General features: G+C 38.0%; 1 protein-coding gene and 1 long non-coding RNA gene across 3 annotated transcripts in view; both read left to right on the top strand.

Moving 5' to 3' along the window:
- Positions 1-23,056, top strand: part of UBE2G1 (ubiquitin conjugating enzyme E2 G1) — a 97,300-nt gene that overhangs the window by 4,255 nt on the left and 69,989 nt on the right. The gene's annotated exons all lie outside the window — the stretch shown is intronic.
- Positions 488-23,056, top strand: part of LOC309617902 — a 35,602-nt gene continuing 13,033 nt past the window's right edge. The window contains exon 1 of the long non-coding RNA XR_014238174.1: positions 488-22,496. This is a non-coding gene — a long non-coding RNA (uncharacterized lncRNA). The remainder of the gene's footprint in view (positions 22,497-23,056) is intronic.

Raw genomic sequence — 23,056 nt, 5'->3', positions numbered from 1 at the left:
CATCCCAGAACTAGCCAGAATCTCTTAAGCAGTAACAATAATTGAACTCCTTTTACTGTAGAAATTTTGATTGCATATTTTAAAGTAATCTGCAACATTCCCAAATCTTTGTCTCCTTGTCTACCCATGTAAGTAGGTTGTGATGAGTTAGTTATGTGTGTTTCTCAGATTTATGTGCAATAAAATCACTTGGGAGTATGTTAAAAATACAGATTCCTGGCCTCATCTTCACAGAGTATTAGTCTACATGTCCAGATGGGGCCAAAGAAAGCCCAATTTTTAATTTTTCTCATTGGCCTTTCTAGAATGTGTTGGCATTCTGACATAAAATTTCATAATCTTAAAGTAGCAGAAATATAGTAATGGATTATCGACAGGAATACCCTAGTGGTAGAAGATTCTAGGTGATGAGCAGAATGTTAATATTCGTATATTAATAGTTGTTTACCCACGTATTTAGAAATAGAAGAAAAGTCTAAAGGTAAGTTTATATTTCATCAAACTACTAATTGTTTAATAGAGTTTGGGAATTTTTATATCCAGAAATCATTACACTGTTATAGAAATAATGCAGCTACTATATGCTGTCAGAAAAAACGTATAAATGAAACAGACATTGTGGTTGAGGGAGGGGTGTTGGATGATTTGTAATCCCTGTAGTGGAGGGAGCAGCAAGGAATTATGCATCTGATGTTATGTTACAGAATCTTATTTCAAAATATGTACATATATTGAATCATGTGTATACCTTAAACACACACAATGTCATATGTCAATTTTATCTCGGTAAAGCTGGGAAAAAAGTCTAATTTTTTAGTGAGTAAGTGAATTTTCTTAACATTAGGGAGTAAATGTTTTAAGTTATAATTTGTGCTACTCTGAATATTTTTGATATATAATGAAATTTAGTTGTTTATAAGTAATGGTAGTTTAATTTTGTATAAACTCAGAATGAAACGTACTCGTCTTTTGTAATGGATGATCTCACTTTCTCAAGTACTGCTTAATATATTAAAATGCTGAAGTAAACTCTAATTTGTACGTATTAGTATATTAGTATAATCTGTACTTACTGTAAAGTAGTGCCAAAGTATATGGTTTTATTATATAGTTTATATGAGTTAATACACATTATATTTGGTGATATGGGTGCATATAAATGTGACATTAGATGCCTTCATTATTAATAGAGTGATATCGAGTGCGGAAAATCTGAAAATCCATTCACTACTACTATATTATTGTTGCTTTTTGACTTTTCAGGTGAAGAGAGTTTGTATATATCAAGAAGACTTCCAGTTCTTGGGTTATTTGATCTTGTTTACTTTAGTGCAAGTTTCTTTGAGGAGGGCATGCTAATTTATTGTAAATTGTAGTGTGGATGTGCTTTTGCTTCAAGCAAGTAAAATGCTAAGCATTCTTTTATTTTAATGGACTCACTTCAATTTAGGATGAAGGATTTTGCATTTCTGAATTATTGAGAAATATTTTTGTTAGAATTTAAAACACTAGATGACCTGCAAAAGTCTGTTTAATGCCATCCTTGACTGGTTTATAGGAAATAACTTTTCAGAGAGGAAAGCATAGTATATGCTTATGGAACCAGCCTGGCCAAGTAAACGTAGTATAGTTATATTTGGTTGAAGGCATTTCAGCCACAGAAAAGTACAAATAAAAAAAAGCAAATATTTTGCAAATTTTGGTAACAAACATGAATTATTGGTATGAACAGATAAATGAGGGAATAAGAATAAAATGCGTCTTTGGGAAATAAGATATATACATGTTAAAATACAGAATTAAAAATTTTTTCACCTAGTGCAAGATAGTATTAGGCTAATTCAAGTAAATCAGAATTTTTTTTTTTGGCTGTGCCACGCGGCTTGCGGGATTTTACTTCCCTGACCAGGGATTGAACCTGCGCCCTCGCAGTGAAAGTGTGGATGCTAACCACTGGACGGCCAGGGAATTCCCTAAAAAAGGAATTTTTATCAGTGCTGTTCCATTGATAGATTCTGGCCCTCAAAGAAACAGCTAGGAACAAATTCTGTAGTTTATTGCAGTTGCTGTAGAGATGTGTACTTCTCTTTATGATGTTAAGTTCTAGAAAATTTTTGAAAAGTTAATTTTTGTAAGTGGAAATGTTTACCTTTTATTGATGTTCTATGTTAATGTCTAATAACTTAGAAAAACTGCTACTCTTCCTTTTCTGCTTTTCTTCGCCTTTCTTGTCCATTGGTTAGGGATCTGTTAAAAGTATAAACAACAAAGAACCTAATAATGCCCTTTATATTAGAAGACACTTTTGATTTGCTTTTGAATGTACTTATGCTTTAATTATATTATCAATTTCTTATATAAGGTGTATTTTAATTAGAATTTCTATTTCAAGACAGAGTAATTTTAGGCAAAGTAGACATGGTGCCAAAAGCATGATCTATAAAAGGAGGAAATATTGGTAAACTGGACATCATCAAAATAAAAAACTTTTGTTTGTGAAAGGCAAACGAAAAGACAAGCTGCAAACTGGAAGAACAAAATTGCAAACTACCTGACAAAAGACTGATCTAGAAAATATAAAGAACTCTTCAAAACTCAACAGTAAAAGAAAACAGCCTGTTTAGAAAATGAGCAAAAGACATGAACGACATTTCAGATGGCAAATAAGCAAATAAAAAGTTATTCAACATCATTAAACACCAGGGAAATGAAAATTGAAACCACAGTAAGATATCACCACATACCTATATAGAATAGTTAAATTAAAAGAGATTAACACCAAATGCTGGCCAGGGGAGGCAGAAAAACTTCATCTCTCATACATTGCTGGTAGGAATGTAAAATGGTACAGCCAGTGTGGAAGCAGTTTGTAGTTTCTTGTTAAACTAAATATACACTTACCATACAACCCATCAAGTACACATTTGGGCATTTATTTTAGAGAAATGAAAACTTATGTCCTCATAAAAACTTACATGCAAATGTTCATAGTAGCTTTATCAGTAATAACTGCAAACTGGAAACAACCCAGATGTCCTTCAGTGGGTGAGTAAACTGTGGTACATCCATATCATGAAATATACTACTCAGCAATAAAAAGAAATATACCATTGATACACAGAACAACTTAGATGATTTCAAGGGAGTTATGCTGAATGAAAAGTTAATCTCAAAATGTTGCATATTCTGTGATTCCATTTATATAAAATTCTTTTTTCTGTGTGGTAAAAAACATAAAATTGACCATCCTAACCATTTTTAAGTGTATGTTCACATTGTTGTGAAACAAATCTCCAACTCTTTCATCTTGAAAAACTGAAAGTCTATACCCATTAAACAACTCTCCCTTTCCCCCTTGACCTAGCTGCTGCTAACAACTGTTTTACTGTTTCTCTGCATTTGATTCATATAAGTAAATTCATACAGTATTTGTCTTTTTGTGACTGGGTCATTAGTGTAACGTATGTTGTAGCATATGACAGGATTTCCTTCCTTTTAAGGCTGAATAATACTCCACTGTCTGTATACACCACATTTTGTTAATCCATTCATCTGTAGATGCATTTGGGTTGCTTTCACTTGTTAGCTATTGTGATTATTGCTGCTGTGAACATGGGTGTGCAGATATCTCTTCAAAATCCTGCTTTCAGTTCTTTTGAATATATACCCAGAAGTGGGATTGCTGGGTCATATGGTAGTTCTGTTTTTTAAAAATAAACCTTATTTTTAGAGCCATTTTATTTTTTATTTTATTATTTTATTTTATTTTATTTTTTGGCCACGCGGCACGGCTTGTGGGATCTTAGTTCCCTGATCAGGGATTGAACCTGCGCCCCAGCAGTGAAAGCGCCGAGTCCTAACCATTGGACCACCTGGGAATTCCCTTTAGAGCTGTTTTAAATTCACAGCAAAATTGAGTGAAAGATACAGAGATTTCCCATAGTACCCCCTGCCCCCACACAAGCTTAGCTTCCCCCATTCTCAGCATCCTCCGCCAGAGTAGTGCATCTGTATTGAGAAGTTTTATTTTTTATGTTTTTGAGCGACCTCCATACTGTTTTCTGTAGCAGCAGCACCATTTTACAACCCCGCCAACACTGTACAGGGCTCCAATTTTCTCCACTTGTTCTCCAACACTTGTTTTTTTGATTGTAGCCATCCTGATTGATGTGAGGTGATATGGTTTTGATTTGCATTTCTCTGATAATTACTGACATTAAGCAACTTTTCCCATCTTCGTTGGCCTTGGTAGATCGCCTTTGGCAAAATGTTGATTCAAGTCCTTTACCCGTTTTTAAAATTAGGTTATTTGATTTTTTGTTGTTAAGTTGTACATGTTCTTTATATACTATGGATATTAACCTTTTATCTGATACGTAATTTGCAAATATTTTCTCTCTTTCCATAGGTTGCCTTTTAACTCTGATTATATCCTTTGCATAAAAGTTTTTAAGTTTGATGTAGTTCCAGGTGTCTATTTTTGCTTTTGTTGCCTGTGCTTTTGGTGTCACATCCAAGAAATCAGTGCCAAGTCCAATATCACAAAACTTCTCTAGTAGTTTTATAGTTTAGGTCTCACGTTAGGTCTTTAATCCGTTGTGGGTAAATTTTTGTATGTCGTGTAAGATAAGGGTTCAACTTCATTCTTTTCTATATGAATATCCAGTTTTCCCAACACCATTCGTTGAAGAGACTTCCCTTTCCCCATTGAATGGTCTTAACACCCTTATAAAATTCTTGAAATGACAAAATTGTAGAGATGGAGAATAGATTAGTGGTTTTTAAGGATTAAGGATGGTAATAGTGTGTTGCTATAAGGCGGCTGCATAAAGGATCTTTGTGGTTATGGAACTGTTTCTATCTTATAGTGGCTACACAAATCTGCAAATGTGATAAAATTGCATAGAGCTATACACACACACAAATAAGAGTGATACAATAAGAATAAAGTGTGTGGATTGTGCCAATGTCAATTTCTTGGGTCCGCTATTATACGATAGTGATGCAGGATGTTAGCATTGAGAGAAACTGGGTAAAGGGTATAGGAGATCTTTCTGTTCTGTTTTTTCCATTGCCCTATAAATCTGTGTATTAAAATAAAAAACTTTAAAAAGTCACTTGTAACCAGAGCATTTTTATCAGTCTTTTTTCATGTAGAGAACTCCTTTTTAAACTTACTATTCATAGTTATAAACATAGCAACATAATTGCCATAACAACACTTTCAAGGAATAGGAAGTTGGAATTGAGAAATCTGTAGTTTGAGGTAGAAATTGCATCTTAATTTTAAATAATCCTCCTTTAAACTTCTTGTGTTGTCGTTTGGAAAATAGAAGAGAGGATCAGTACAAAAGCTCATTTATTGAGCTCTTCAGTTGCATTGAGAAATGCTGGGGGAATGCAAAGATAATTGATATGGTATTCCTGCCTTGAGGTGCTACATTTTGTAGGCGTTGATGGACATGTAAACAAAGTTATAATGCAACATAAGTACATATTGCAGTATAAGTATAAAATACATGTGGAAGGAGCAGAAGGTAGCACTGAGGAAGGAGTGATTAATTATGGGAGAGTACAGTGAAGTCAGGGAAGGCTGCATAGGAAAAGGACTATATTTTGGATACAGCAGAATCAAGATGTCAGTTCTTTTAAGAGCATTAACTTATATATTAAAAAAAACTTTGCATTTAGCAGTGTAGAAAAAACAGTAATTAGAATTACTTAGCATGACAGAAGTCTAAAGTTGACAGATTTAAAACAAATAGGTATTTATGAAAGACAAATAACCCTGTTGAAGATTTCCAAGAAAATAGTCTGGGCACAACTTTCAAGGGATGGCAGTAATTTGTAATTAAAAAAATTTTGTAAAGAACTTAAGCCTGCTTACTTCACTAACATATAAAAGAGGGAAGAGGGCAGGAAGGAAACAGGTTACTCTTCATGATCCTAGACTTTCCATATGTGGTCACATTCAGTTCTTACAGCAAATGTTTGGAGTAAATATTATCACCTTTTTGAGATAAGGAAATTAAGGTTTATATTATATCTCGTATTTCGCCAAGCTAACCCTGATGGAGCTGGCTGGCAGAAATATCTGTCTGCCGATGAAACCCAAGCCCTTTCCATATCAATAGTTTCTTTAACATTTGGGGGCTTCTTAGACTCCTTTGAGAATTTAGTAAGCATTAAAGACCTTCTCCTGAGAAAAATGCATACAATTTTGGGTATAATTTTGGAGGTTTTTGTGATCTCTTGAGTGAAGCTCATTTATGCACATATAGTACTGTCTCTTACATCATTCAGCAAATTTGATGCCTGTTTTGTATAGTATATAGGGATGCCAAATGAATAAGTTATTCTTGTATTCTAGGAACTTGTAGTCTGTAGAAAATCCTCAGAGGGCTGCTTTAAAATACTGTATCAGAGAAAGTCAGGGAAAGCTTGCTTCTACCTGGAAGGCTTTTGAGGAGTTGGTGGCATTTATTTGTGCTTGACTTTTAAAGGATATGTAAAATTTGATCACATAAAATAGGAAAGTATTTAAAGCTGAGGGAAAAGAACAAGCAAGACAGAAAGCTTGTTCTGAAAACAATTCAGTGTGATTGGAGTATATGATAAACTGAACTAGTGGGAAAATAATATTTGGAAAGGTTGGTTTTATTTGTGGAATACTGTAAAGATACTGAAGAATAGAGTCACTGGGGGTGGGGGGAGGTGATGTGATCCAAAGTATGTGGGACCAGTGCTTCTCATTATCTGTGGTGAAAGACCAATTTAAAAAAATTTTCCAGGGACTTCCCTGGTGGTCCAGTGACTAAGACTCCATGCTGCCAATGCAGGGGGCCCAGGTTCGATTCCCTGGTCAGGGAACTGGATCCCACATGCCATAACTAAGAGTTTGAATGTCGCAACTAAAAGATCCCGCGTGCGGCAACGAAGACCCGACACAGCCAAGTAAGTAAATAAATATTAAAAAAATATTTCAATTCATTATATAATATTTTAAAAAGCAATAAAAATGAATTATTAGAAAAATGAAATAAAGACAGATTCCAGCCCATATTTATAATGTTAGGTTCATCGTATAAAATGACCATCAAATTGCTATCTGAGTTTTGAAATGCTTCCTTTGGCTTGTGGTCACGGACCAGTAACAGTTTGGTGGATTGGCACCAGTTAAGGGGCCACACTTCAGCACTGCTTTGGGCAGAGTGGAGAATGATACTAGACTACGGTCTCTCCATAAGGACAGAGATTTTTGTTTTTGTTTATTAACTGACATATCACAGATGCCTAGAAGGGTGACTGAAACAGCAAGCAACCAGTAAATACTTATTGAATGGATTAAAATTACCATTCTAGATCTGTCCCCCCCCCCCACAGGATTTAAGCACATGTGAACTGAACCTTTTAAGGTAGAAAGGGAAACAATTAGAATACTTCCATTCAGTAAACATTTAATTCCTTCTATATGCCAGGCCCTGGGAATACAAAGATTCATGATACAATTCCAGGCTTCCCCTTCTAGTGGGGAGCGTAGACTTTTATAAATAAATATTGGTTGATAATTAGAATATATATACTTCACCACAGTAGTATAGACATTCTTGCCCCTATACCACACCCCCCTTCACTTATTTACAGTATAGCTTTGACCAGATGATACTTGTTGGGCACCTTCAGTGCCTCAGCAAGGTCCTTATTTTTCTCTCAAAGCAGTTTCTCTAATGGACAACTTTATCTACTATGACTAGTTTTTCTAACTCTTTATAATTTACCTCAAAAATTAAAGGTTTTCTCCCCCCACCTTTTAAAGCTTTTTTTACTTTTTTTAAAAAAAAATTAATTTATTTTTGGCTGCATCGGGTCTTCATTGCTGCGCGCGGGCTTTTCTCTAGTTGTAGTGAGCGGGGGCTACTCTTCGTTGTGGTACGCAGGCTTCTCATTGCAGTGGCTTCTCTTGTTGCCGAGCATGGGCTCTAGGCGCGTGGGCTTCAGTAGTTGCGGCACATGGGCTCAGTAGTTGTGGCTCCCGGGCTCTAGAGCGCAGGCTCAGTAGTGGCGCACGGGCTTAGTTGCTCCACGGCATGTGGGATCTTCCCGGACCAGGGCTCGAACCCATGTCCCCTGCATTGGCAGGCGGATTCTTAACCACTGCGCCACCAGGGAAGTCCCTTTTTTAACTTTTTTTTCTTTCTTTTTTTTTTTAAATGTCTTCAAAGTTTCTTTCCGGTCCTCAACCTTAGCTATCTTAGGTTTCCTACCAAGGTGGTTAGCCACATTTTCCAGAGGAGGAAACTAAGTTTGGCTTATTCACAATAGCAGAACCAAGACAGCTAGATTTCATTACTCTCTGAGCCTGTTCTTTAACAGTATTTAAACAAGGTCTATATAGAGACTGTAAAAATGTGTTGATCCAATTATTCCTTTCCTACTTGGGTCCTAGGGTGTCTGTGGGGTCATATGTTCTTTGATTTTCTTATGTTTTTGAGGGTGAGTTAAATGTTCTTAAAATAGATGTCAGGTAACCTAAATCAAGGTATTCTAAAGGAAAATGGAATGTGTATGTTTTAAAATACAACTTTCCTAATTACAAATGAACATGTTTATTGTAGATTTGGAAAAGATAAAACATGATACAAACATCAGCCATCCCTTTGTAGCTTAACATTTGATTATTTTTCTTTTCATTGCATTTTGCCTTTTTTGTAAATTGAAATTCTGAAAGGAAGAACCTTTTTTTTTTTGATGTGGACCACTTTTAAAGTCTTTATTGAATTTATTACAATTTTTTTTTAAGCTTTTAAAAATTTTTTTTGGCTGCGTTGGGTCTTCGTTGCTGCGCATGGGCTTTCTCTAGTTGCGGCGAGCGGGGCCTACTCTTCGTTGAGGTGCGCGGGCTTCTCACTGCAGTGGCTTCTCTTGTTGCGGAGCACGGGCTCCAGGCGTGTGGGCTCAGTAGTTGTGGCTCGCGGGCTCTAGAGCACAGGCTCAATAGTTGTGGCGCACGGGCTTAGTTGCTCCGCAGCATGTGGGATCTTCCCGGACCAGGGCTTGAACCAGTATCCCTTGCGTTGGCAGGCGGATTCTTAACCCCTGTGCCACCAGGGAAGCCCTTAAACTCGATTTTAAACTCGGGTCATCCATCTTATTACCAAAACTACTGCTTTTTATACAATAGTACACTGTTAAATTCTGAAAACTTTGTGACTTTTGGAAGGGGAACTACTATTGCTTGTGGCCTCACCTGACATTTTGAGTTTGTCTGTTTCTCATCTTCTACGCTGTAGGATTCTAAAACTAAAATATCTGTCTATTTCAAGGCTTATGTAGAGAGGGGTGTTACTCTGAGACTTCCCTTAATATTCTTTTACCTAGTAGGATAATATTTATTTTTTGTATTTAGTAGTGTATAGGGTGGTTTATATTGTCATCATTAGCAGTCTAGGACTTTGGACTGTGCTTTATTCAAACTGCTGTGGAGCTCTGTGGTGGGTAATTCCCCAGGGAAATACTGTATCTTCAATGTCTCTTCTGGTTGTTTTTACATCTCTCCCTTAGGATTATACCTTTGCTGCAACTTCTGCCCTTAGCATTTGCCTGGTGGAAAAAGAACAAAACTGTCATTAACCAGTTTGGTTTATATTTAACTCTTGCAGGTGCAGCAGTGGCACAGTGAGGGTGCTGTGCTTCCCGCTGCCCTCTTCAGGGTCTAAGGCATATGGTATGGCTGTTGGGGGAAGCAGTGCCACTGTGATAGGCCTTTTTTTTCTTTAAATAAACGTTTTTTAAAAAATGTATTTATTTTATTTATTTATATTTGGCTGTGTTGGGTCTTCGCTGCTGCACACGGGCTTTCTCTAGTTGCGGCGAGCGGGGGCTACTCTTCATTGCAGTGCGTGGGCTTCTCATTGCGGTGGCTTCTCATTGCGGAGCACAGGCTCTAGGTGCGTGGGCTTCAGTAGTTGTGGCACGCGGGCTCAGTAGTTGTGGCTCGTGGGCTCTAGAGCACAGGCTCGGTAGTTGTGGCGCACAGGCTTAGTTGCTCCGCGGCATGTGGGATCCTCCCGGCCCAGGGCTCGAACCCGTGTCCCCTGCATTGGCAGGCGGATTCTTAACCACTGCGCCACCAGGGAAGTCCCGATAGATTATTATTAACTAAAGTCCATACTTTATTCAGATTTCCATATTTATTTATTTATTTATTTAATTTTTTGGCTGTGCCGCATGGCATGTGGAATCGTAGTTCCCCGACCAGGGATCGAACCCACACCCCTTGCAGTGGAAGCTCAGAGTCTTAACCACTGGACCGCCAGGGAAGTCCCAGATTTCCATAGTTTTTACCTTATGTCCATTTTTCTGTTCCAGGTGCCCATCCGGGATATCACATTGCATTTAGTTGTCTTAAGTCTTGTCTGTTCTTGGAGAATTTCTCAAGAGTTTCCTTGTTTTTTGTATCTTACAATATTCGGGAATACCTCTCATGTATTTTGTAGGATGTCTCTCAAATTGGGGTTGTCTAATGCTTTTCTCTTGATTAGACTGGGGTTTTCAGAAAGAATACCACAGAGGTGAAGTGCCCTTCTTACCACATGCCAGTTGATAACCACACAACAACACTGGTGATGTGAACCTTGATCCCTTGGTTAAGGCAGTGGTGAGCAGGTTTCTCCACTGTAAAGTTACTGTTTTTCTCTTCTCCTACCCTTATCTTTGTAAACTACTCACTTAACGATGTCCAGCCCATACTCATGTGGGAAGGAGGGACTAGGCCCCACCTACTGAAGGGGACACTACGTACATCATTTGGAATTCATCTGTAAGGAAGACTTGTCACTTCTCCCATTTATTTGTTAATTCAATCATTTACTCAGTATGGGCTTATATATTTTATATTTTGGGGGTTAAAATCTGTATTGGACAGGGTTCTGCAGAGAAACAGAACCAATAGGATGGATATATAGATATATCTATATGTCATGTGATTGTAGAGGCTGGCTAGTCCAAATTCTGCAGGGTACCCTGGCGCCCTAGAGACGAGTCAGTGTTGTAGTACAACTCCTAAGGCAGTGTGCTGGCAGAATTTCCTCTTGGGGGAGGTCAGTCTTTTTAAAAATTAAGGCCTTCAACTGATTGGATGAGACCCACTCACATTACGGAGGGTGATCTGCTTTACTGAAAGTCTGCTGATTTAAATTGTAATCTCATTTATTAAAACCCCTTCACAGAAACATCTGGAGTAATGTTTGACAACATATCTGGGTACTGTGGCCCAGCAAAGTTGACATAAATTAATCATCATATATTTATTTTGTTCCTTATGTCATTCATTTTGTCCCTAAATTGTTCCAGCTTTGGTCATTGAGAGTTCTTTCAACTTGGCTCTGATGTTGCTTTGATACGCAGTCAACCTTTTAGTTTTTAAGCACTTCCTTATTTTCTGATGACTACAGGATGTGTCAGACCTATCTTGTATTTTCTCTATCTCAGCCCTGGAGTCAGCTGTTTCTCCAAGAATAGTATCTAGAAACCAAGATCTGAGCATTGAAAGTGCTCGTTACTACTGGAGTGTCATTATCTTATAGGACAGCAGTAGGCAATATGTGTATTTTTTTTTAAATTAATTAATTAATTAATTAATTAATTTATGGCTGTGTTGGGTCTTCGTTTCTGTGCGAGGGCTTTCTCTAGTTGCAGCGAGCGGGGGCCACTCTTTATCGCGGTGTGTGGGCCTCTCACTATCGCGGCCTCACTTGTTGCAGAGCACAGGCTCCAGACGCGCAGGCTCAGTAATTGTGGCTCACGGGCCCAGTTGCTCCGCGGCATGTGGGATCTTCCCAGACCAGGGCTTGAACCCGTGTCCCCTGCATTAGCAGGCAGATTCTCAACCGCTGCGCCACCAGGGAAGCCCCCAGCAATTTTATTTCTAATTTCCAAGAACTTAAGTCTCTGCTTCTCCTCCCCCCCCATATGAAAGTATATTTTTTATGGCAGATTTATTGAGGCTTAATTTGCATATCATAAAACCTACTCATTTTAGGTGTACAGTCAGTATGTTTAGAGTTGTGCAACCATCATCATAGTGTAATTTTATTTTATTTTTTAAATAATTTAAAAATTTTGTTTATTTGGTTGTGCTGGGTCTTCGTGGCGGCAGGTGGGCTTCTTAGTTGCAGCTTGCTGGCTCCTTTAGTTGTGGCATGTGAACTCTTGATTGCGCATGCATGTGGGATCTAGATCCCTGACCAGGGATCAAACCCTGTACCCCTGCATTGGGAGTGTGGAGTCTTATCCACTGTGCCACCAGGGAAGTCCCCCATAGTGTAATTTTAGAACATTTCCATCACCTCAGCAAGAAGTCTTGTGCCCATTAGGAGACACTCCCCTTTCCCAGCCCCACACCCAGGCAACTGCTAATCTGCTTTCTGGTCCTATGAACTTGCCTTTTCTGGACATTTCATGAAAATGAGATAATACAATATGTTCTTTCGTTATGGCTTTTTTCACTTGGCATAATGTTTTTAAGAGTGATCTGGGTTGGGCTTCCCTGGTGGTGCAGTGGTTAAGAATCCGCCTGCCAATGCAGGGGACATGGGTTCGAGCCCTGGTCTGGGAAGATCCCATATGCCGTGGAGCAACTAAGCCCGTGAGCTACAACTACTGAAGCCCACATGCCTAGAGCCCATGCTCCACGACAAGAGAAGCCACCGCAATGAGAAGCCCTCACACCGCAACAAAGAGTAGCCCCCACTCGACGCGACTAGAGAAAGCCTGCGCGCAGCAATGAAGACCCAACACAGCCATAAATAAATAAATAAATAAATAAATAAGGAAGGAAGGAAGGAAGGAAGGAAGGAAGGAAGGAAGGAAGGTTGATCTGGGTTGTAGCATATTGTTCCAGCATCATTTGTTGAAGACACTAAACTTTTTCTACTGAATTACCTTGGAACTTCTGTTGAAAATCTATTGACCAACCTATGGTAGGTGTCCTTGGGGACTCTGTATTCAGTTACATTGATCTTTATGTCTACCTTATGCTGATATCACAGTTTGATTATTGCTGTATAGTAAGTCCTAAAATCATGCAGTGTAAGTCTTCTAACTTTGTTTTTCTTTTAAAAATTGTGTAGGCTTTTTGAGGTCTTTTCAAGTCAGTTTGACACAGTTTCTACAAAAAAGCCTACTGTGATTGTGAGTGGAATTGCAGTGAATATATAGATTAATTTGAGGAGAAATGACATCTTAACAATACTGAGTCTTCCATTAATATGGTATATTTCTCCATTTAAGTCTTTTAATTTTATTTATTTATTAAAAAATATTTACCTATTTATTTGGCTACACTGGGTCTTAGTTGCAGCATGCGGGATCTTTAGTTGTGGCATGCGGGATCTTTTAGTTGTGGCATGTGAACTCTTAGTTGTGGCATGTGGGATCTAGTTCCCTGACTGGGGATTGAACATGGCCCCCTGCATTGGGAGCATGGAGTCTTAGCCACTGGACCATCAGGGAAGTCCCTATTTAGGTCTTTTTAAATTTTAGCAAGTTTGTAGTTTTTGCTGTATAGATTTTGTATCTGCTTTGTTAAGTGTATCCCGAAGTATTTCATGTAGAAATACAATTGATATTTTTTTTTCTTTTCTTTCTTTTAAATTTTTATTGGAATGTAGTTGATTTACAATGTTGTGTTTCAGGTGTACAGCAAAGTGAATCAGTTATACATATACATATATCCACTCTTTTTTAGATTCTTTTCCCATATAGGTCATTACAGAGTAGTAAGTTGAGTAGCCTGTACTATATAGTTATCTATTTTATATATAGTAGTGTGTATATATATAGTCAATCCCAGTCTCCCAGTTCCCACCCACCCCCTTCCCCCTGGCAACCAAAAGTTTGTTTTCTACATCTGTGACTCTATTTCTCTTTTGTAAGTAAGTTTATTTGTACCATTTTTTCTTTTTAGATTCCACATATAAGCGATATCATATATTTGTCTTTCTCTGTCTGACTTACTTCACTTAGTATGACAATCTCTAGGTCCATCCATGTTGCTGCAAATGGCATTATTTTGTTCTTTTTTATGGCTGAGTAATATTTCACTGTATATATGTACCACATCTTCTTTATCCATTCCTCTGTTGATGGACATTTAACAATTGATGTTTTTGGTATTTTGACCTTGTACTGTGCAGCCTTGCTGAATTATTAGATCTAGTAGGCTTTTTATATTTTCCTTAGTATTTTTTACATACACAGCTATAGTCTGCAAATAAACACAGTTTTATTTCTTTAATCTATATGCTTTTAAATTATTTTTCTTGCTACACTCGCCATGATTTGCCGTACAACGTTGCATAGAAGTGATGTAGTGATTTCTCCTTGATTTCATGTTCTGAATCTGGATCACTGTTGCCGTACTCTGTTCTTGACCTCTTGGCGCCAGGGTTGCTGGTAGGTCAGTTCTGTATCTCTCTGGTTGTCGTACTGGAAGTTCTTTCCCTAACTCATTCTTTTAGCCATTTGAATAACTTTGTAAGCACCTAATTTCCCATTAAATTCCTTTCATTAAAATACCGGATGTATTTTCTGTTTTCTGCACCCTGAACCTTGACTGATAACACTTCCATTTACCATATGGCTCGTTCTTAGGGTCCTTGGAGACTATTTTTTTATGGGTCAGGTAATAATTAACATTGGAGTAAAAAAATTAATGTTCTGGCCAGTCTCCTTTTTAATAGTTCCTTCATGATCTGATTCCACTTCTCAATGAGCTACATAGAAACCTTTTCTTTATAGAGATTGGGAAGGCAGTATTATCTTGAAGATGATACGGTTATATTATCTAAGAGTGGTTTAAATAAATAACAGTGGCCCTGCCATTTAATTATAAGTTGCTTCTTTCAGTCCCTGGGTACACATTTTTACAAATAGTTTAATTTGGGGAGTACAGCAGGAAGTACTGCTCAAAACCAGACATTCTGTAAATGCTTTGTTATTCATTTTGAAGTGTTCAAGGTGGTGCCTTGACAGTGTTCTTAGCTAATTAGCTGAGCCATACTATACGGGATAGAAATTTGCTCATTTGTGTATAAGAAAGGAGATCGAAAAACTTCTAAGGCTAATTTGCTTTTCATCAGAGGTAGTCTTGTCCTTTAGGTAAACATTTGAATGCTGACTTTAAATATTACTGGGTTTGGAGACACTGTAGAAATTGCTTCTGAAAGGAAGTACATATGTTTTTTTTTTTTTTTATTTTTGGCTGCATTGGGTCTTTGTTGCTGCGCACGGGCTTTCTCTAGTTGTGGCGAGTGGGGGCTACTCTTTGTTGCAGTGCACGGGCTTATCATTGTGGTGGCTCCTCTTGTTGCAGATCACGGGCTCTAGGCACACGGGCTTCAGTAGTTGTGGCTCATAGGCTCAGTAGTTGTGGCTCGCAGGCTCTAGAGGGCAGGCTCAGTAGTTGTGGTGCACGGGCTTAGTTGCCCCGAGGCATGTGGGATCTTCCTGGACCAGGGCTTGAACCCGTGTCCCCTGCATTGGCAGGCGGATTCTTAACCACTGCGCCACCAGGGAAGCCCAGTACATTTGTTTAGCAGGGAAGACAGTCAGTTAAATTTGTAATTGCCATAAGATATGAGGTTCATATAGTAGGAAGAGTTGGTGAGAGCATCATTTAGGAAGTGATATCTAAGCTAAGACTAAAGGATAATTATAGGAACTAGCCAGATGTTTGTAAAGGCCAGGACATTTGGGGAAACAGAGAGATCCAGAAGGGCTAGGGGTGGTGGTGGCATGAGTCAGTGAAGAGTATTAAGCCATTTTAAGTATCCATTGGAATAGTCTTCTCTTCAGTAGTAAGGCCTCATTAAGGCTTTCTAGAAGATGTGTGCTCTGCACTAGGTATTTATTCTCTGTTGGCCACATAGAGTATATGTATCTGCACTATAGGTAACTGGTCAGTGAGTATAGTCTGATATTTGCTGCTGCCATATTCAGTTAAGATTACCAAGATTAAATTATATTTTTTGAGAATTGCCTAAAGATTCTGGGGTCATTCCCTTCCTCTTGGGTTCTTAAATGGATATTGTAGTCTGGAATCCTCTGAACTTTTCTATTCAAAATTGTCTGTGCATTTAGTGGAGGGAGAGGAAGATCTGTCTCTTAATTTAGATTCTGAGTTTTGAAACCACCTGCCTGCTGATCTCCCTTTATTCCCTCTCCCCCTCAACAAGTTAAATATCATTGTTATGGATACCCTTAAATGCTTCCTCAGACTCTGCAGAGCGCTGTGCACCTGCCCTGCCGCACACCGCCCTCCACAGAGGTGTCTGTACTGAATTGGGCTTTGGGTGAAAGCACTGCTGTCTCCATCTGTGGAGATAATGCTGTCAGCAGCAGCCTTGTGAAATTCATTGTGGGTGTTGTGAAGATACTATATAACAGTGTCCTTTTTAAGGGGACCTTCAAGGAGTAAGTTCATTCTTTTTGTTAGCAATGCAAATAATTCTTTTTAATCAGAAAAATAATTTTTTCAACTTCAGTGGTACTTAGTTTTGTGGCTTTCTGATCATAGTTCTTTTTCAAATCAGCTGCTAGAAATCTTGAGTTAATTGAACTAGTCATTCATCAAAAAGAGACAGTAAGTAGCCTTAATGACTACTACATTATATTAGTAGCACATAAAACAGTACTTTGCTTGACATATAGTAGGCATTCAGTAAATATATGTTGAATGGATGGCATTGTTCAAGTAGCTGCTAAGTTTAAATCTCTAGAAGGTATGTTAGAAAAGAAATTGCTGGAAGATTATATTAGAAGAGCCAAGCAGTCTTTTTCTTGGATTTCTACAGTTGTATTACTTCCTCTTTAGTATCTTTTTCTGAAGCATATTTCTTCTTTTCTCTGTTCCTCCTTTCTAGACTCCTGTGGAAAGTATAGGTTACATAGATGAGACTGCAGTATCTTACCTACTTCGAAGGACCATAAAAACTGAGTTCACCGGCTATGTAATCTGTATATTTAGGATTATTTCAGTTGAGGTCTGGATACAATGTTCATACTTATTTTTTTTAATTAATTAATTTATTTATTTTTGGCTACACCAGGTCTTAGTTGTGGCTAGTGGGATCTTTCTTGCAGCGTGTGGACTTCTTAGTTGCTGCATGTGGACTTCTTAGTAGTGGCATGTGAACTCTTAGTTGCAGCACGCATGTGGGATCTAGTTCCCCAAACAGGGATCGAACCCCGTGCCCCCTGCATTGGGAGCATGGACTCTTACCCACTGGACCACTGGGGAAGTCCCTATACTTACCGTTGACTTGCATTGATAATTCGATATTCATTGGATTAGTATAAAGAATGATCTACATGTAAAGACTTCTTTCGGTAGGTAGAAAATATACCTAAGATGAGAATTAAAATTGGTCTTCATATTAATGGCAGTAAATGATATTTGTCTTTTAAGGATAGTCATTTTTATAATGAGAAGTTGTAAGTTGTGTAGCAGTTCTGAATACTGTATTGTTGAAACATCAATAGCAGATACGAGCATCCTATTAGTAATTGTAATGTGAAAATAGTTTGAAAAGTGCAGTCGTGAATTATTCAACACTTCTATTTCATATTATGGGAAATAACTATTTTATGATTTTGAATAGAACCATAGGTTGTTTACTTAAAAAAGGATGGCTGTGTTCTTCCTCTCCCTTCTCACTTTGAGTCTCTGGAATCTGTTCTATTTTTACTTGTGGATCTACATACTGAAGCTGTCTCTGATTTCATGCTCTGAAGATCAACAAGAGATCTTCTCTTGTAAGATGAGAGTTGTATAATTGGTGACTATTAGAAGAGTAAACAAGTCTTAGTAAGTCAGTAAACATTTATTGAGGTTTTTTTTTTCAGTAAAAGCAATGCTGTACCAAATGTCTCTTGGTACTATGACTAAAGATAATTCAATAATTCAGTGGCTGGCTTTATGCCTGATAAATAATTGCTAGAAGTAATTTTTTTTTTAGTATTGTTGAAGCTTTATTTTCTTTATGCTTAATTTTTAAACTCTTTTTAAGTGATCAGTGAAAGTAATACATATGAAATATTTACAAATTGTTGGAAATAAGCCAGGATTATTGAATTTGAAAAAAGTCTGGCAAATCAAATTTAATCTTCATTTTTATTATAAACTGAAAGTGAAGTAGTACTGTTTAAAATTCAAATTGAGCAACATTATACTTTTCAAGGCATTAGAATCTGCTTAGGGCTTGGTTTGAAAAGATTTGGGGCGGGGGGCTGTGCTGTGCGGTTTGCAGGATCTTAGTTCCCCCACCAGGGACTGAACCCCGGCCCCGTCAGTGACAGTGTCAAGTTCTAACCACTGGACTGTCAGGGAATTTCCTGAAAAGATTTTTAATTCTTAGAAGATTACCTTTGCTAAACACTGCAGAGAAGACCTAATGACAGCCCTCCCTCCCCCCAAAAAGTAATGAACGTTAGGTTGTTGTTATGAGGCTGGGCCCTGTGTTTCTAGCTGCCCATTTGGTGCTATCGTTCTGCTTGTTCTTTCTGGATCTCTGGCCTAACATGGCATCATATCAGACTTTAATTATGCATCCATTTATTTTGCAAAGCTGATTTAAAGTTTTCAGATAATGTTTTCAAGTTGAAGTTTGATCTTTTATTTCTTTGGCGCATGAATACATATAATAAGCAAAACTTGTTTGAATTTTGAATTGTAGGAAATTTCTAAAGACAGGGGAAATATGTAGTTTTTTCCCACCCTTAGCTCTCATCACTTTTAAAATTCTGGTGTTGTCTGTATATTCATGGTTTGTTCTTTGAAATTGGTATGTTCCATTCTTTATTTTTACCTAAAGTTTTTTTTTAAGGTTATGGCATCCTTCGCCCTCCCCCCCTGCCCCCTGAATTTTGCCTGCTCCTCACCCGTCTTTTATTTCCCCTTAATCTGTGGCAGGGTAGACCTAGGGGCAGATAGCCATATGGAACTTGTCTGTTAGTTAAATAGACAGTTGGGCATACTTTTTTTAAAAAAAGGATTTTATTTATTTATTTATTTGGCTGCATTGGGTCTTTGTTGCTGCACGTGGGCTTTCTCTACTTGCGGCGAGCGGGGGGCTACTCTTTTGTTGCAGTGCGCGGGCTTCTCATTGTGGTGGCGTCTCGTTGTGGAGCACCGGTTCTAGGTGTGCAGACTTCAGTAGTTGTGGCTCGCGGGCTCTAGCGTGCAGGCTCAGTAGTTGTGGTGCACGGACTTAGTTCGTCTGCGGCATGTGGGATCTTCCTGGACCAGGGCTCGAGCCTATGTCCCCTGCATTGGCAGGTGGATTCTTAACCACTGCGCCACCAGGGAAGCCCCAGCTGTGAAATTTTCTTGCAAAAAATTCACGTCTGAATCTGATCAAGCCTCTGGATCTACCAATTTATAGGAAATACAGGGTACAGAAAAAACATGTTCAAAGACACCACAGGAAGATACAATCAGTAAAATCTAGAAGGAAATTTTATAGGACAAGTGTCTTGTTTTTTTTTTTTTCAATAAATAAGTGACAGGAAAAGAAAAAGGCTCAGGAAACCTATAAATTATTAACTAAATACAGTGTGGGGATCTTGCTTGGATGGATCCTGATTCTAACCAACTAACTGTAAAAATAGTCTTTACGGAGAAAGTGGTAATTTGAGCACTGGGTATCTGATACTAACAAATTGTTCATTTTTCTTAGGCTGTGATAATAATATTGTGGTTATGTTTTAGAACTTTTAATTTTAGTATGACAGCTGGAATTTAAAATCCAGGTTGAGGGGGTCTGGGTAGGGGAATACATAAACAAGATGGGCCATGTATTGATAATTGAACCTGGATCATGGGTACATGGTAAACCGTTTTACTATTCTACTCTGCTGATAATTTGGTAAGTTTAAAAAGGGAAATATATGCTTATGCTTTGGTCTTATCTGAATTGCATGAAATCCAGTTTTTATATACGAGGCAAATGAGTTTTCTCAATTGTTAAATTTTTTTCTTGAGTTGTCTTCTCAGACTAAGACCAGTAGAACTTTTGGGAGATAGTATTTATCATTTGAATTATCTGTGAGACTTAAATTCATGCCTCATTTTTTGTGTGTTTCATGGTTGGGCTAAGGATTTTTTTTTTTTTTTTTTTAAAGAAATAAGATTAAAATAACTTCTGAGACCCATTCCTTTTGACATTTGCTTCAGTACTAGGGCAAGCTGTATAGAGAACCTTTTTTCGTATTATTGATTGGGCTTCTTATTTGGAGATCCTTTGAAATACAGACTGCTATATGTTGTGTGCTCTAGTGTTAATATCAATAATTAGCTATTCTTTGATTGCTTCTTTTCTTGTTATGCTGTTTATTCCTCATTAACTTGATTTACTGTTGAGGATAACTTTGGCTCTGCCTTCAATAAATGAAGGACATAGTGCTGTTTTAGAAACCTGCTGGAGCACCAGTGTATTTGTTTGCCTCAGTTTTTTCTTTTGGCTAATAGTCATTGCTGTTTTTTTCCAGGGACATCCCTGGAGCTTTAGTTTCCAGAGTTTATATCTGTTGCAACCAAAGAGAAATTTACCAATAATATGTATTTTTTACCTTCTGGAAAAAAGGTTTGAAGAAGAGTATAGTGAAATCTCTCACCCTCTTATATAGGAAAAGAGGACTTGGCCTTGTTTTAAAGCTTTATAGCTTTTAAGTGATTGGATCATGTAAAAACTATCTCACATAGCACTTTCAACTCAAAGTGCTGACATATCAAATTTAATCTCTAAATTTAATTCTATAGTCATTTAGCAAATATTGAGTGCCTACTTTTATAAGCATTGTAGTACTTTAAAGAACAGAATATAAAAGTCTTGCTGGCACAGAATTTACATTTAGTGTGGGAAGACAGATAATAAACTAGATAATTAAGTTAAAATGTGGTGTGTTAGTGATAAGTGCCCTGAAGGGAAAATAAAGTGGGGAAAGAGGATGGAAAGTTGAGGGTGGAGCACTGGTGTCTGGGGGCCAAGCTTCCCAGGCAGTGAGGCTCTGAGGTAGGAGGAGGGGCCTGGTTGTCAACGGACAGCAAGGTGAGGGTTGATAGTGTGGTCTTTATAGGGAAGAACTTTCGCTTTTATGCTGAGGCAAACCATTAGAAGGTTTTCAGCATAGGAGTTGACATGATTTGATTTACATTTTAACAGGATCACGCTTGACTTGTGATGCTGAGTATATAGACTGCAGAGAGAGAAGGGCAGAAACAAATAGACTATGAAACTTTAGCAGTAAGCCAGAAGAGATATGACATTGGCCTGGACCAGAATGGTGGCAGTGGAGATGATAAATGGTTGAATTTTTGGTTATATTTGCTAAATCGAGTGGTCAGGATTTACTGATGAGCCAGATTTTGGGAGGGAGGAGTGTGTGTGTGAGTGTGTGTGTGTATGGAGAGAGAGAGAGAGAGAGAGAGAGAGAGAGAATGTGTCCAAGATGCCTTCAAGGTTTTTGGCCTGAGCAACTGAAAGGAGGGAGTTGGCATTAACTGCGATGGAAAAGATTGCAGGACCAGGTAGAGGGATTACCAGGGGCTGGGTTCTGAATACACTGATTTTGAACAGCCTATTAGGCATTGAAGTAGAAAAGCCTTATAGTCAGTTTATCATATATGATCAGGAAATCAGTGAAAAGGTATGGCTTAGAGACATAAACTGGGGAATTGCTAGTGTATAGATTGTAAATAAACCATGAGACTGGTTGGGGTCAGTAAGAGAAGAGGATTAAGGACCAAATCTTGGGGCACACCAGCATTAAGAGGTCAGAGAAATTATCAGAAACTAGGGAAGGAGTGTGAGGGGGCATGGTCAGGGAGGTAAGTGGAAAACCAAAATATGGTGGCCTGTAAGCCAAGTGAAGAAATTTCAGGGAGGGAGGGAGATCAGCTGTGTCAAATAAGAGGTCAGGTAAGACAAGGACAGATAAATGACTACTTGAGGTGAGTGGAGACTTTGAAAAGGACAGTTTAAGTGCTACTGGTGGGGGCAAAAGCCAGGTTGGTGTGAGCTTAAGTGAATAGGAGAGGAACTGGAGACAGGGAATGCAGATGACCCCTAGAAGTTGTGCTCTTAAAGTAGGGCAGCAGAGAAATGGGGCAGTAACTGGAGCAAGTGTGGGCTTCATTTTTGTGTTTGTAAAGGTTGGAAAATGATAGCATGTATGTTGATGGGATTGAATTCAGTAGAGAGGGAAGAATTGCTACACAGGAGAGGGTAGGAATTTCTGGAGCAATGTCTGAGTGGAGGAAATTAGATGGGATCTAATTACTGCCCAGTTTGGAAGCCTTAGCTAGGAGCATGGGCAGCTAGCTCATCTAGAGTAACACACGAGAAGGTAGAGTAATGAGTCTATGGGCAGAGATTCAGGGAAGACATTGGATTTGTATACAGTGTGGAAAATTTTATTACTTACCTCATAGGATTTTTGTGAGTATTAAATAGGTTAATACTTGTAAAGGGATGATTATAGAACATAGCAAAGCACTCAATACGTGTTGACTATTATTATCATCACTTGTAGAGGTAACTGTAAACAATTTGGTGTATGAAATTGTTAAGGTGGTAATATTTGTTTATAAACTCACAATGTTATTTACATGACCAGTTAAATCTTTTGTGTGTGTAATTCTCTGGAAATACTGGGTTTTCACTTTACTGAATTGATCCACCTGGCTCAAATTCAGTGATTTCTGGTTATGCTATCGTTTCTTTGCAAAGATGCTGGTGGCCACTAGAGGTGCTACTCACACAGAATATTAACTTAAAGCATATCACAGAAAGACAAGATATTCATAGATCTAATCAGAAACATTATAATTGTATGTTATGGCTTTGAAGGTGGTCCGTTTTCTTTACTATGTGGGTAAAAGTCTCTTTACCAAAATTGTAGCATTGCCTAATGGAAAATAGAATTCTTTTTATACTTTGCTTAGGATAGAAGTAGCAGAGAAATAATATATATTTATATAAACTGTAATTGCAATTTT

Source organism: Balaenoptera borealis (assembly GCF_965194805.1).
Source record: "Balaenoptera borealis genome assembly, chromosome: 20".
NCBI classification, from domain to species: Eukaryota; Metazoa; Chordata; class Mammalia; order Artiodactyla; family Balaenopteridae; genus Balaenoptera; species Balaenoptera borealis.
This window is presented reverse-complemented; position numbering and strand designations above follow the sequence as displayed.